The sequence below is a fragment of the Rousettus aegyptiacus genome, unplaced genomic scaffold (genome assembly GCF_014176215.1).
Source record: "Rousettus aegyptiacus isolate mRouAeg1 unplaced genomic scaffold, mRouAeg1.p scaffold_m13_p_17, whole genome shotgun sequence".
Lineage (NCBI taxonomy): Eukaryota > Metazoa > Chordata > Mammalia > Chiroptera > Pteropodidae > Rousettus > Rousettus aegyptiacus.
Window position 1 is genome coordinate 1,923,260 of NW_023416292.1, and position 13,348 is coordinate 1,936,607.

A 13,348-nucleotide genomic window follows, 5' to 3' on the forward strand; every position below is an offset into this window, starting at 1 on the left:
GCCACATTCAGGTGTATCCTCAGCAAGTCAGATGCTCCTTGTTGAGCAGTGCCTAGATTCACACTGGAGGCAGCTGGCCTTGGTTTCTGGTGTGGCCTTTTGAGGCAACTATAAGCACAGCATCTGTGGATGGCTTGCTGAATCTCAACAGGTGACCCCAGAGGGGTGGAGGCTTGAGCTAAATTTGACCCATAGCTGAACTTCTCTCAAGACTGTCCACTGAACACCTACTTCACAAATCCACACTAATAAGGCCAGGAGACTTAGGAGCTTTGCTTAGTACATAGAAACAGACACGGAAAGACAGCCGAAATGGGAAGACAAAGAAGCAGAAATCATATGAACAGAGATCCAGTTAGAATGGAGTCAAGTAATCTAACAGATGCAAAGTTCAAAACACTAGTTATAAAGATGCTCAATGAGCTTCTGGTCAAATTCAGTGAGAACTCCAACAAAGAGATAAAAACATAAAAATAGAAATGGAAATTATAAAAGGGAACCAGTGTGAAATGAAGAACACATTATCTGAGATGAGAAGTATATTGAATGGAATAAACATAGGAATAAATAGAGCGAATAAAGAAAAGGATCAAATGCCCTATCTAGAGGATGAGAAAGCCAAGGACACGCAATCAGAATGGCAAGAGATGAGACGCCAAGTCTATAAAAATAATTTAAGGAGCATAAGGGACACTATTAAGGGTCTATCTGATCTGCGTAACTGAAGAAAACCAAGATGTTGAACAGCTTTTTTAAAAAATAATGGTGGAGAGTTTGGAGAAACATGGCAAAGTGAGAAACATCCCCAGATCTCTCCCCTTGAAATAACAATAAGCTGAACATCTAAAACTCAACAAAAAACACCCGAACTGCACACCAGCACATCTGAGTGTGGTATCTACACATAAGAGCTATCATAGGTCAGGACGCTGGATGTTGAGTGGTGGACTGGGAGAAATAAAGAAGCTGCTTCTTGCAGCTGCTGGAGCTACCTGTAGGAGGAGGGAGGAGGGGAGAAGGTGAGGCGAGTTCCCTGAACAGCCCTGCCTGGGAGTGCCGTAAGCTCCACGTGGCTGCCTGCAGGGCCTAGTCATCAGGACAAAAAGCAGAGAAGTGGGATGGCAGAGAAACAACAGTTGATTTTTACCAGCCGCAGTTGCAAAACTGAGGCTGAGCTGCAGCCCCAACCCCTAACCCAGAGGGCCCCTCCCGCCATACCCTCTGAGAGCGAACACCACCAAGCCCAAGGGAATCTGAGCAAACGCTACCGAAATTGTTGCTTATACTGATGGACTGAGACTGAGAGTAATGAGTACGATTAAACATCTGTTTTTAAAAAGGCATTATTAAGGCTTTATATAAAGCAGGAACCCAAGGGGCTTAGATGCCACCTACTGGAAACCAAAAGAAAAGTACCTTTTTAGCCTGCAGCCATGCTACCTGAACAAGCCTGATCTCATCTCATCTTGGAAGCTAAGCAGGGTTGGGCCTGGTTAGTACTTAGATGGGAGACCACCTAGGAAGACCAGGTGCTGTAGGCATAAAAAAGAAAAAAAATTAAAATCACCTTCTTTGCAACAGGCTAAAGAGAGACCTTTATATAATAAACCTTTCTGGGAAAAAAAATACATTTCCATTAATGCCTAGGTGGAGAAATAGTCCATTAAACACCATGAACAAAAGGTGACAAGGCATCTCGGAAAGAAAGAGAAAAATCTCCAGAAAATGAGCTTACAGACATAGAAATATGCAACTAAATGACAGAGAATTCAGGATGGTACTTCTGAAAAAACTCAGATCCAAAATGAGTCATATCAACAATTTCAGGAATTGAAAAAAAAAAAACGACTAATGAGCAGAATGAGTTATTTAGCAAGAAGATTGAAATCCTCAAAAAGGACAGAATAAATCTTCTGGAAATTAAAAACAAAACAAAACGAAACACTGCAAGAGTTGAAAAATGAAATAGCAAGCTTGGGAAATAAAGTCAACCCAATGGAGGAAAGGATCAGTGATATCGAAGACAGAAATCTAGAAATAAATCAGAAGGAAGCAGAGAGAAACCGAAGAATGAAAAATAATAAAAGAGAAATATAAGAACTAGGCGATACCATCAGGAGAAGAAACATAAGAATAATGGGCATTATCGAGGGTAAGGAAAAGAACCAGGGAGTAGAAAGCATTTTCAGACAAATAGTGGATGAGAATTTTCCAAATCTAAGGAATGAGCAGGAGCTCGGAATTCAAGAAGTCAACAGAACACCCAGTTATCTCAACTCAAAAAGGCCTTCACTAAGACACATTGTATTAAAATTATCAAAAATCAACGACAAAGACAGAATTCTCAGGGCAGCCAGGGAGGAGAAAAATGCATCTTATAAAGGAAAACCCATTAGATTATTGCCAGACTTCTCAGCACAAACCTTAGAAGCCAGAAAGGAGTGTAATCAAATATTCAAACTATTAACTGAAAGGAACTACCAGCCTAGAATAATGTATCCAGCTAAGGTCTCCTTTAGATATGAAGGAGAAATAAAGAACTTTCCAGACATACGAAAATTGAGAGAATTCTCCATTAGAGAAAACAATGACTGAAAAGGGGAGGATTCAGAGATCCAAATTTGCAAAGGGGAATGGAGATAAGGCATGTGCAGAAGAAACTGGACAACTGTATATATATAGAACTATCCTTTACATATTTGTAATGGTAACCACACATCAAATATTCAGAACTGAAGTATATAACAAAACAAGAAGAACCAGAGGCAAAACCCACAAAAGCCAACCAAAATAAAGAAGACAGAAACACGAGGACAAGGAAGCAATGGTAACATTGAGCTACCAGAAAGCAAGAGATAAAATGGCTATAAGAAGACCTCGTATTTCAATAATCACCTTAAAGTAAATGGACCGAACTCACAAATAAAAAGGCACAGAGTTGCAGAATGGATCAAAAAGAAAACCCAGCCACATGCTGCCTCTAGGAGACACATCTCAGCTCTAAAGACAAATATAGACTCAAAGTGAAAGAGTAGAAAATGATAATTTAAGCAAATACCATTTAGAGAAAAGGGAGTAGCGGTACTAATATCAGATGAAATAGACTTCAAAATAAACAAAGTAAAGAAAGATACTGAGGGACACTTCATAATGATACAGGGAATCATGCACCAAGAAGACATAACACTTCTTAATATCTATGCTCCTAATTAGGGAGCCCTGAAATATATAAAGCAATTACTAACAGGACTAAAGGGAGAAACGGACCAAAACACTATTGTAGTAGGAGACGTAAATACCCCACTGCCAGATATTGACAGATCATCCAAACAGAAAATCAATAAGAAAATAATATCCTTAAATGACACATTACTTCAACTGGACATAATTGACATTTACAGAGCCTTCCATCCCAAAATAGTTGCTTATACATTCTTCTCTATGCACATGGAACATTCTCAAGAATCGACCACAGACTGGGACACAGAGATAGCCTCAACAAATATAAGAGGGTTGAAATCATACCAACCATATTCTCTGATCTTAATGCTTTGAAACTAGAGATCAACTGCAAAAAGAAAGCAGGAGGAACCACAAATACGTGGAGATTAAACAACATGCTACTGAAGAATAACGGGGTCCGAGCAGAAATAAAAAGAGAGATCAAGAGATACACAGAAACGAATGATAATGATAGTACAACATATTGAAACTTTTGGGACATGGGAAAAGGAGTCATAAGAGGAAAGTTCATATCATTACAGGCCTACCTCCAAAAACAAGAATGAGCCCAAATAAACAACCTAATGCTTTATCTTAAAAAACTAGCAAAGGAAGAATGAATGAAGCCCGAAGTCAGCAGAAGGAAAGAAATCATCAGAATTAGAGCATAAATAAATAAAATTGAAAAAACAAACAAGCAAAAAAAAAAACAATAGAAAAAATAAATGCTACAAAGAGCTGGTTCTTTGAGAAGGTAAATAAAATTGACAAACTCCTGGCTAGATTCACTAAAGAAAAAAGAGGAAGGACACAAATAAACAAAATCAGGGATGAAAGAGGGGAAATTATGACAGACACTGCAGAAATACAAAGGATCATACAATAATATTATGAAAAAGTACATAATACCAAATTTAATAATCCAGAAGAAATGGACCAGTACTTAAAAAAATACAACCTTCCTAGACTGAATCAAGAAAATCTAAATAGACTGATTATCAGTACCGAAATTGAAACAATTATCAAAAACCTACTGAAAAGTAAAAGTCCAGGACCAGATGGCTTCACCAGTGAATTCTACCAAACATTAAAAAGAAGATTTAATACCTATTCTCCTCAAACTCTTCCAAAAAGTTGAAGAGGATGCAATACTTCCCAACTCAGTTGATGAGGCCAATATTACCCTGATACCAAAACCTGGTAAAGATAACACACACAAAAACTACAGACCGATACCACTCATGAACACAGATGCAAAAATCCTAAATAAGATACTAGTGAACCAAATATAGCAACATATTAAAAAAGATTATACACCACGATTAAGTAGGCTTCATCCCAGAGGCACAGGGATAGTTCAACATATGCAAATCGATTAATGTGATACACCACATAAATGAAAAAATAAGAATCATATGTCATACCACTAGATGCAGAAAAAGCCTTTGACAAGATACAGCATCCATTTATGATCAAAACACTTCTTAACAAAACCGGTATAGAAAGAAAGTACCTTAACATAATAAAGGCCATCTATGACAAACCCTCAGGCGACATTATACTTAATTGTGAAAAACTAAAAAACTTCCCTTTAAGATCAGGAACAAGGCAAGGCTGTCCACTATCGCCACTGCTATTCAGTATAACATTGGAGGTCTTAGCAAGTGCAGTCAGGCAAGAGAAAGATATAAAAGGCATCCAAATAGGAAATGAAGAAGTCAAACTGTCATTATTTGCAGATGACATGATACTCTATATAAAAACCCTAAAGACTCCACAAGAACACTACTAGAAACAGTAAGCAAATACAGTAAAGTTTCTGGATACAAAATCAATGTTAAAAAATTCATAGTGTTTCTATACTCTAATAATGAAGTGTCAGAAAAAGAAGTGGAAAAAATAATTCTTTTTGCAATTGCAACAACAAAATACTTAGGAATAAATTTAATGAAACATGTGAAGGACCTAAATAATGAAATCTAAAAGACCCTAGTAAAAGAAATCAAAGAAGATACAAATAAATGGAAAGATATTCCATGTTCTTGGGTTGGAAGAATCAACATAGTTAAAATGACCTTATTACCTATAGCATTCTACAGATTTAATGCAATTCCCATCAAAATCCCATTGGCATTTTTTAAAGAAATAGAACAAAAAAATCAGATTTGTATGGACGCACAGAAGACCCTGAATTGCCAAAGCGAGTGAGGGTGGAGGCATCACTCTGCCCGACTTTAAATTATACTATGAAACGACAGTAATAAAAACGACATGGTATTGGCAGAAAAGCAGACACACAGACCAGTGGAACAGAAGCAAGAGTACAGAAGTAAACCCATATTTATATGGACAAATAATTTTTGACAAAAAACACCAAAAACATGCAGTGGAAAAAGGAAAGCCTCTTCAATAAATGGTGCTAGGAAAACTGGAAAACCACCTGCAAGAGAACGAAACTACACTATTATCTATCACCACACACCAAAATTAACTCAAAATGGATTAAGGACCTGAATATAAGTGAAACAATAAAATGCATAGAAGAAAACATAGAAACTAAATTCAAAGACCTTGGTCTTAAAGAGGATTTTATGAATTTGACCTCAAAAGTAAGGGAAGTAAAAGCTAAAATAAATGAATGGGACTACATCAAACTAAAAAGCTTCTGCTCCGCAAAAGAACTGTCAACAAGCAAAAAGACAACCATCCTAATGGGAAAATATATTTGCAAGCAACCCCTTCAATAAGGGCCTAATATCCAAAATATACAAAGAACTTATAGAACTGATTAAAAAACAAAAAAAAATGATCCAATCAAAAAATGGAGAGGACCTGAACATACACTTCTCCCTAGAGGACATACAAATGGCCAACAAATATTTGAAAAGATGTTCAGCATTGCTAGCTATTAGGGAAATGAAAATCTCACACCTGTTAGAATAGCTATAATCAACAGGACAAGTAATAACAAATACTGGAGAGAATGCAGAGAAAAAGGAACCCTCATACACTGCTGGTGGGACTGCAAATTGGTACAGCCACTATGAAAAACAGTATGGAGGTTCCTCAAAAAATTAAGAATTGATCTACCATATGATCTAGCAATTCCACTACTGGATATTTACCTCAAAGACTTGAAAACCCATATCCAGAAATATATTTGCACACTGATGTTCATAGCAGCATTATTCATAGTGGCCAGGACATGGAAGCAACCGGTGTCCTATGATAGATGATCGGCTAAAGAAGCTGTGGTACACATATACAATGGAATATTACTCAGCCATAAGAAGAGATGAAATACTGCCATTTGCAACAACATGGATGGACTTTCGAGATAAGCTAGACAGTAAAAGTCAAAAGTCACATGATATCACTTATATGTGGGATATAAACCTAAAAGCAACAAAGGAATAGGACAAACAAATAGAGAGTCATGGACATAGAGTATAGACTAGTGGTTACCAGAGGATAGGGGATAAGGGGAGGGGGGAAGTAGATGGGGTAAAGGGGGTCAAATATATGATGACAGAAATAAATCTAACTATGGGAGTTGAACACAGTGTAAATATATATATGTCTTACTATTAATGTGTACAAATGAAACTTATTAGATTTTGTTAACCAATGGCATCATTAAAAAATTAATTAAGATGTTAAAAAAAAAAAAGTATGATGGAAAACATCCTTAACCCAGTGAAGAAAAATGGACATAAAACCCCAGGAAGCTCAGAGAATTCCCAAAATCAAAGATCCAAAGAGGCCCACACCAAGACACATCATAATTAAAATGCGAAAGTTAAATACAAAGAAAGAATATTAAAAGCAGCAAGAGAAAAACAGATAGTCACTTATAAGTGAACACGCATGAGACTGGCAGCTGGTTTCTCAAAAGAAACTTCTCAGAACAGAAGGGCTTGACAAAAAACATTCAGCAGGATGAAAACCCAGGATCTACAACTAAGAATAATTTATCCAGCAAAGCTATCATTTAGTTGAAGGACAGATAAAGAGCTTCCCAGACAAAAATAAGCTAAATGAATTTATCACCACTAAGCCGATATTATAGGAAATGTTGGAGGGACTTCTTTAATAAGAAAAAACATATATCAAAAACAGGAATAAAGAATGGTAACAACTAAATTTTTTTCAATATGTACCTTAAATGGAAAAGAAGTAAGTGCTCCAACCAAAAGATAGAATGACTGAAAGGATAAAAAAAAAACAAGATTCCTGAAAAGGAAGAGGATGGAAGAAGATATAGCTTTGATGGACCTAGAAGGTATTTAAGTCAGACAGAGAAAGATAAACACTATATGATTTCACTTATATGTAGAATCTAAGGAATAAAAAGAACTAATCAAACACAGACTCACAAATATAGTGGACAATTTGGTAATGGACAGAGAGGAGTGTTTAGGGGACTGGGAGAATGGGGTGAAGGGTTAAAGAAGTACAATTTAGTAGCTGATAGATGGTCATAGGGATGGGGAGCACAGCATAGAAAATGCGGTTAGCATTAATATGTTGAATAGGTGGAGGCTTAGGGGAGAGAGGAAGCAATTGGGGGATCAATTTATGAACTACATATATGTCTAACCAATGTACTGTATAGTTGAAGCTAAAATTAAATATTTTCTTAAATATCCAGTCAGGCAATCTCTGACTTTTAGCTGTATCTTTTAGTCTACCTACATTTTTATAGTTACTGTAGTTATTACAGTTGTCATTAGAATTTTGTTTCTGTCATTTTGTGCTTTATTTTTGTCCTGTCTTCTGTTTGTTTTTTGTTCCCTGCCTTCTTTGCCTTTTATTGTTTTGTTTTATTTTCTCATTCTAGTTTTTATGTCTAGTTTTTGAGGTTTATATAGTTAGCTCTTGCTGTACAATAATCTCATCTCCAAAAACAAACAAACAAACAAACAAAAATTTAGTGGTTGAAAGACAGATAAAGAGCTTCTGTCATAATCAGTGGATCTCTGCGTCTGTGGCCATTTGGCAGATTGGTTGGCAGTTGGATGATCTACGATGACTTCATTCATATGTCTTGTGTTTGGCAGGCTATTGGCCAGTGGAGTAGGGATACCAGAGCGAATGAGCCACATGTCTATTGTCATCCATCAGTCTATCTTAGACTTCTTTCTGTGGCAGCTCGAAGTTCTAAGAACTCTAAGTGAGCATCAATACACAATCACTTTTCATTATTTTGCTTGCTTCTCGTTTGCTAAAGTCTAAAGCCTATCACATAGCCTATCCAGATTTTAAGAGGGGAAAAATAGACTTTACCTCTTCTTGGGATGGGAAGAATTTGCAGCCATTTTGCAATCTACCACAAGTGTGTACTATCTATTTTTATGTTTTTAGAAATTACCCTAGAAATTTTAACATGCATGCCTAATTTCTCATAGTCTAAAGTGAATCATGATCTGGCCATGACAGAGTAATGAGTAGTGGACTTGCCCCTTCCTTACATATTACCACAAACCACTAGGAAACTGGACAAAATGTATGAAATAACTTTTCCAACATTGATCAATAGACAGCAAAGGATTATGATCTCTGAAAAAACAGAAACAACAAAGTCTTGTGATCATCCTGGTTTTTAGTTTGTAGTAACTTTCTGGACCATGACATAGGGAGATACCCAATCACAGTACAGCAGATTTGCTGAGTTGAGGAGATGAAGATTAGTACTTGGAGAAGCTGAGGCAGTTGGAGAAGAGGTAGCTGCATAGAGAAAGATTTCTAGAAATCTGCACTGGGTTTTTGTTGTTGTTGTTGTTGTTGTTTGTTTGTTTGTTTGTTGACTCAATACCAATCTGTGAATTTATAGGGTTAAACTTTTTGAAGCTGGGCAAAGAAGTACTGAGGGACAGTAAGGTGAAAATTTCAGAGGACAGATACAATTGGGAGACATTTAAATTCCAATGAACCAGAAAGGAGAGGACTTTTAAACATCTGGGACATTCAGTAGAGACTCCAGAAAAGTCAAATCTTACTAGCAGGACTAAACTATTCTAGTCCTAGAATAATGGCTACTCTAAACCAACTAAGAATGCTTAAAAACAAATCTTGAAAGGATCAAGGTAATCCTCAAGTAATTTAATTGCCAGCTAAAAGAAAAATCAACATTCTTTAAAAAAAAAAAAAAGGCAACAAAATTCATCACTTGGCACTGAAATATTCGCCATGTTCAGCATTCAATTGAAAAATAGTAGTATGCGAAGTAGCAGGAAAATGTGACCCATAACCAGGAGAAAAAGATGGTCAATAGAAATGGATCCAGAAATGAAAGATGGGATTAGTAGCAGAAAAATGTAAAGTTATTTTAAGAAACTCAAGGATTTAAAGGAAAATAAATTGAAGAAATAAAAGCAAAATTTATAGTTAATTAGAATCGTTAACCTTTCCAACAATACAAGAGGTTTAGAACATTTCAACTCCAATCACTCCCTTCTGATTTTATACACTAATGTAACATTTTATTTCCTCTTTTTTAATTTCATAAGGCATTGTTGTTATATTACAGTTTTATGTGGTCAGTGTTTGTTTGGATTTACCTATGTATTTATCATTTTGTTCTTCATTATTTTCTTTCATCTTAGAACACTCACCTGTTCTGATCACTTCCTTCCTGCCTAGAGTACACACTCTAGAATTTCTTTTCAAAGATTTGTGGTGACAAGCTCTGCATTTGTTTGAAATTTTTCTTTATTTAGCCTTCATTTTTAAAAGATATTTTCATTGGTCACAGAATTTCAGGTTGACAGTTGTTGCTTTCAGCACATTAAACACTTTAAAAATATTACTTCAATAACTTCGTCTGTCATTCTAATTATCACACATGAGAGTAATCTCTCTCTTTTTTGTAACGGCTGCCTCAAATATCTTTTTTTTGTTTTGTTTTGTAGTTTCCCTGTTGTAGGTCTCTGTGTGTGATTTTCATTTTCCTTATTTTGCTTAGGATTCATTGGACTTCTTGTATCTGTGAATTGAATTCTTTCATTCTAAAACATTATTAGCCACTATTTTTTCAATTATTGCCTTTGCCCTAATTTATTTCCTCATTCTGGAACTTTGAATAGTCATTTGTTAGATTCTTGCAGTATATCCTCCGATGTCTTTTTCATATTTGTCATCTTTTTCTCTTTGTTCTGTGGTTTTTTTTTTTTTTTTTTTTTTTTTTTTAGATCTATCTTCTAATTCACTATTTTTGGCTGTGTCTAAGGACACATTCAGAAATTTTAAACCCATCCAGGAAATTAAAAATTTTAGATTACTTTTCTTTAAAGTTCTTTTGGGTTTCTTTTCAGATGTGTTGGCTTTTAATTATATTTTCAACCTTCTCTTTTATTTCTTGAAATGTATTAAATATACTTTTTTTTTTTTCTGTTTGGTGTCTGTCTGGTAATTTCAACATCTGACGTGTTTGCATTTTTGATTTTTCTGTTGTTTTTGCTGGCTTTTGCTCATGGTGCTTAGTTTCCTGGTGGTTTTGTGATGTTTTGCTTTTGTTTTAAAAGCATTTTTTAAAAGCATTTTCTTTGAGAAGACTTTAAGTTGTAGGATGAAGATGAGTTCCTCCAAAGGGATTTGCTTTTATTTCTCTTATGCACCTGAAGGCATCACTGTACCAGGACTACTTTAAATTTCATTCTTGGATTTGGATTTTTTTAAGTATCCAAACCCGCATTAAAGCTAGCTTGTGATTATAGATTCTTAGTAGATATAATCTCTTTATCTCAATTTAGCACAAAGTTTTGAGATGAGCAATTTTCATTGTAGTCCCCTAGTGGAGAAATGGATAATTTGTAATTTGTCTCAGAATGAGAGTGTAATACTTTTGGGACTCAGCTTTATTGAGGGGTAGGGAGCGAATCCTTTTTTAGATGTTCCTGGCTTTGATTTCTAACTTGCATGCTGCATAATGCTGTCAAAATTTAACCTTGATGTCTTATAGTTTGGGTAGATCTCTTTCATATTTCACTTCATTCTCTATTTTATTTCGTTATTTAAAATGTGCATTTTTTATATTTTAACATTTCTGAAATCAATATGCATTTTAAATTGATGGCATCCTATGATCACTATCAGCCAGGATTGGACATAACATAGATGTATTGTTTATGTGTGTGTAACTATCAAAGTGAAGCATCAAGACATGCAGGAAGAACATCAGTAGCATAGAGGAAAACCTTGTGACTGATAGTGGAGCATTCTTTTTACCCGTTGGAATCAAATGTCTGTGGAAAGGAGCTGTCCTGGTAGTGAATCAGACATATTCAGCAACATTCTTGAAATAGGAGTCAAAAGTAGGTTAATACCAATAATTGCAAAGTGAAACTTAGGAGCACAGAGTCAATGGTTTTTTATTCTTTTAAGAATTATTTTATGAAATAATACATCAAATATTCTTGATGGCACAGAACATTATGTAGAAGAGTAAGATTAAATAGGAGGAAGTTTTAGGCATATCTTAAATGACTTTTTTTCACTTATATTTTACTGTTTATATATGCCCAAGAGTAATATGTGATAAATTAAATGACTAAGTCTAAAAGATCTCCTTCAGTAAGTATAAAATAAAAGTTTTAAACTATAGGAAAGCATATGTCATAGTTTGACAGCATTTTTCCTTTCTTAGTAGTAGAAAAAGTAAGGATGTCTCTTTTAAAAAATGATGCCTTACAATACATGTAATATATTTGGTAATCTTTCTTGTCAGTTTCTGAGTATATTTGAGAATTTAGGACTCTAGAGTGCCTCGTCTTCTATACTACCAGAAATCTAAGTCTTGCTTTACTTTGATAATCAGAAAACATACATCATTTCCACAACATTGTTTGGTTTTGAGAGAGCCTTTCAAAAGTAGAGAAAGAACTATAGTAAAAGAAAGATTCTTTAGGATAGAGAAAATTTTAGCTTTTTTGTATATTACTTACCTCCTCGTTTCTAATATTTAGTGCATATTTTCTCTTCTTGATTAGATTTGCTGGAAGCTTATCTATTTCATAATGTTTGCATAATCGAATTGTTTTTATTTTCTACTCAATTTGGTTTTAGTCTTGATTATTCCTATTCTATTTACTTATGGGGATTTTGTTGATGCTTTTTATATAATCATTTTTCTCTCTCAAGAAATATATTTTCTCCAAATACTGCTTTGACTTTATCACAAAGAGTTAGGTAGGATAGCCTTTCTTTATTATTTTTAAAATATGTAACTAATAATAATTACTAGTCATTTCTGTACGCTTTTATGGCCTACAAAGAACTCTCTTTTCATGTTTTCTCTTTCTTTTTGTCCAAGTTCTAATTTTTGGATACTTGTTTATTTTACTGGTGATTGGGGACTATTTATGCCATTAATGTTTAATTGTGAACAGAAAATATAATGCATAAAATGTTTTCCTTTATTGTCTTTAATGAGATTTTTCTCCCTAACCTAGGATGCTCAAATTCTGTACCTAAACATATGTAGCCATTTTTTGTAAAATATAAAATCTAGAATAACATTGCATTATGAATTATGTTGTTTAGATCCTCCATGTCTTTATATGTTATCTGCTTAATCTGTCATTGATATTAGAGAATTAAAATCTCCCGCTATAATTGTATTTTTAGCATTTTCTCATTATAAGCCTATCAATCTACATTATATATTTAGCTGCCATATTAGTTTATATCAATTCCTTATTATATTTTCATTATTACCTTTAATTATATACAATAACTCCACCTGCCTTTAGTTTATATACAATAACTCCACATGCTTTTTTGCCCTAAGTCCTACTTTATCTAACATTAATATTGTTATCACTGCTTTCCTTTTTTATCAATTTAGTTTATCTTTGCCTATTCTCTGATGGTTAGCCTTTGTAGGCCTTGGCTTTTGAGTGTCTATATTAATGACATTATTTAATCAATTTTAAAATATATACTTTTAAAATGTACACTTTTAAAATTTAAAATATACTTTTAAAATTTATACTTTTTTGCCTTCTAATAACAAGATTTAGACTGTTCGGAGTAATTTTAGCTGTTGTACTTGTTTTTTCTTACTTTCTGCTTTCTGCTTCTGTGAAACTGAATAAAAGAAAGCTCATTTAAAATAGAGTCAGGAGGC

General features: G+C 34.4%; 1 pseudogene; it reads left to right on the forward strand.

Annotated features, from left to right (window-relative positions):
- The first annotated feature begins 1,423 nt into the window (after nucleotides 1-1,423).
- LOC118613091 lies at nucleotides 1,424-1,541 on the forward strand (annotated as a pseudogene).
- The last annotated feature ends 11,807 nt before the right edge of the window (nucleotides 1,542-13,348 follow it).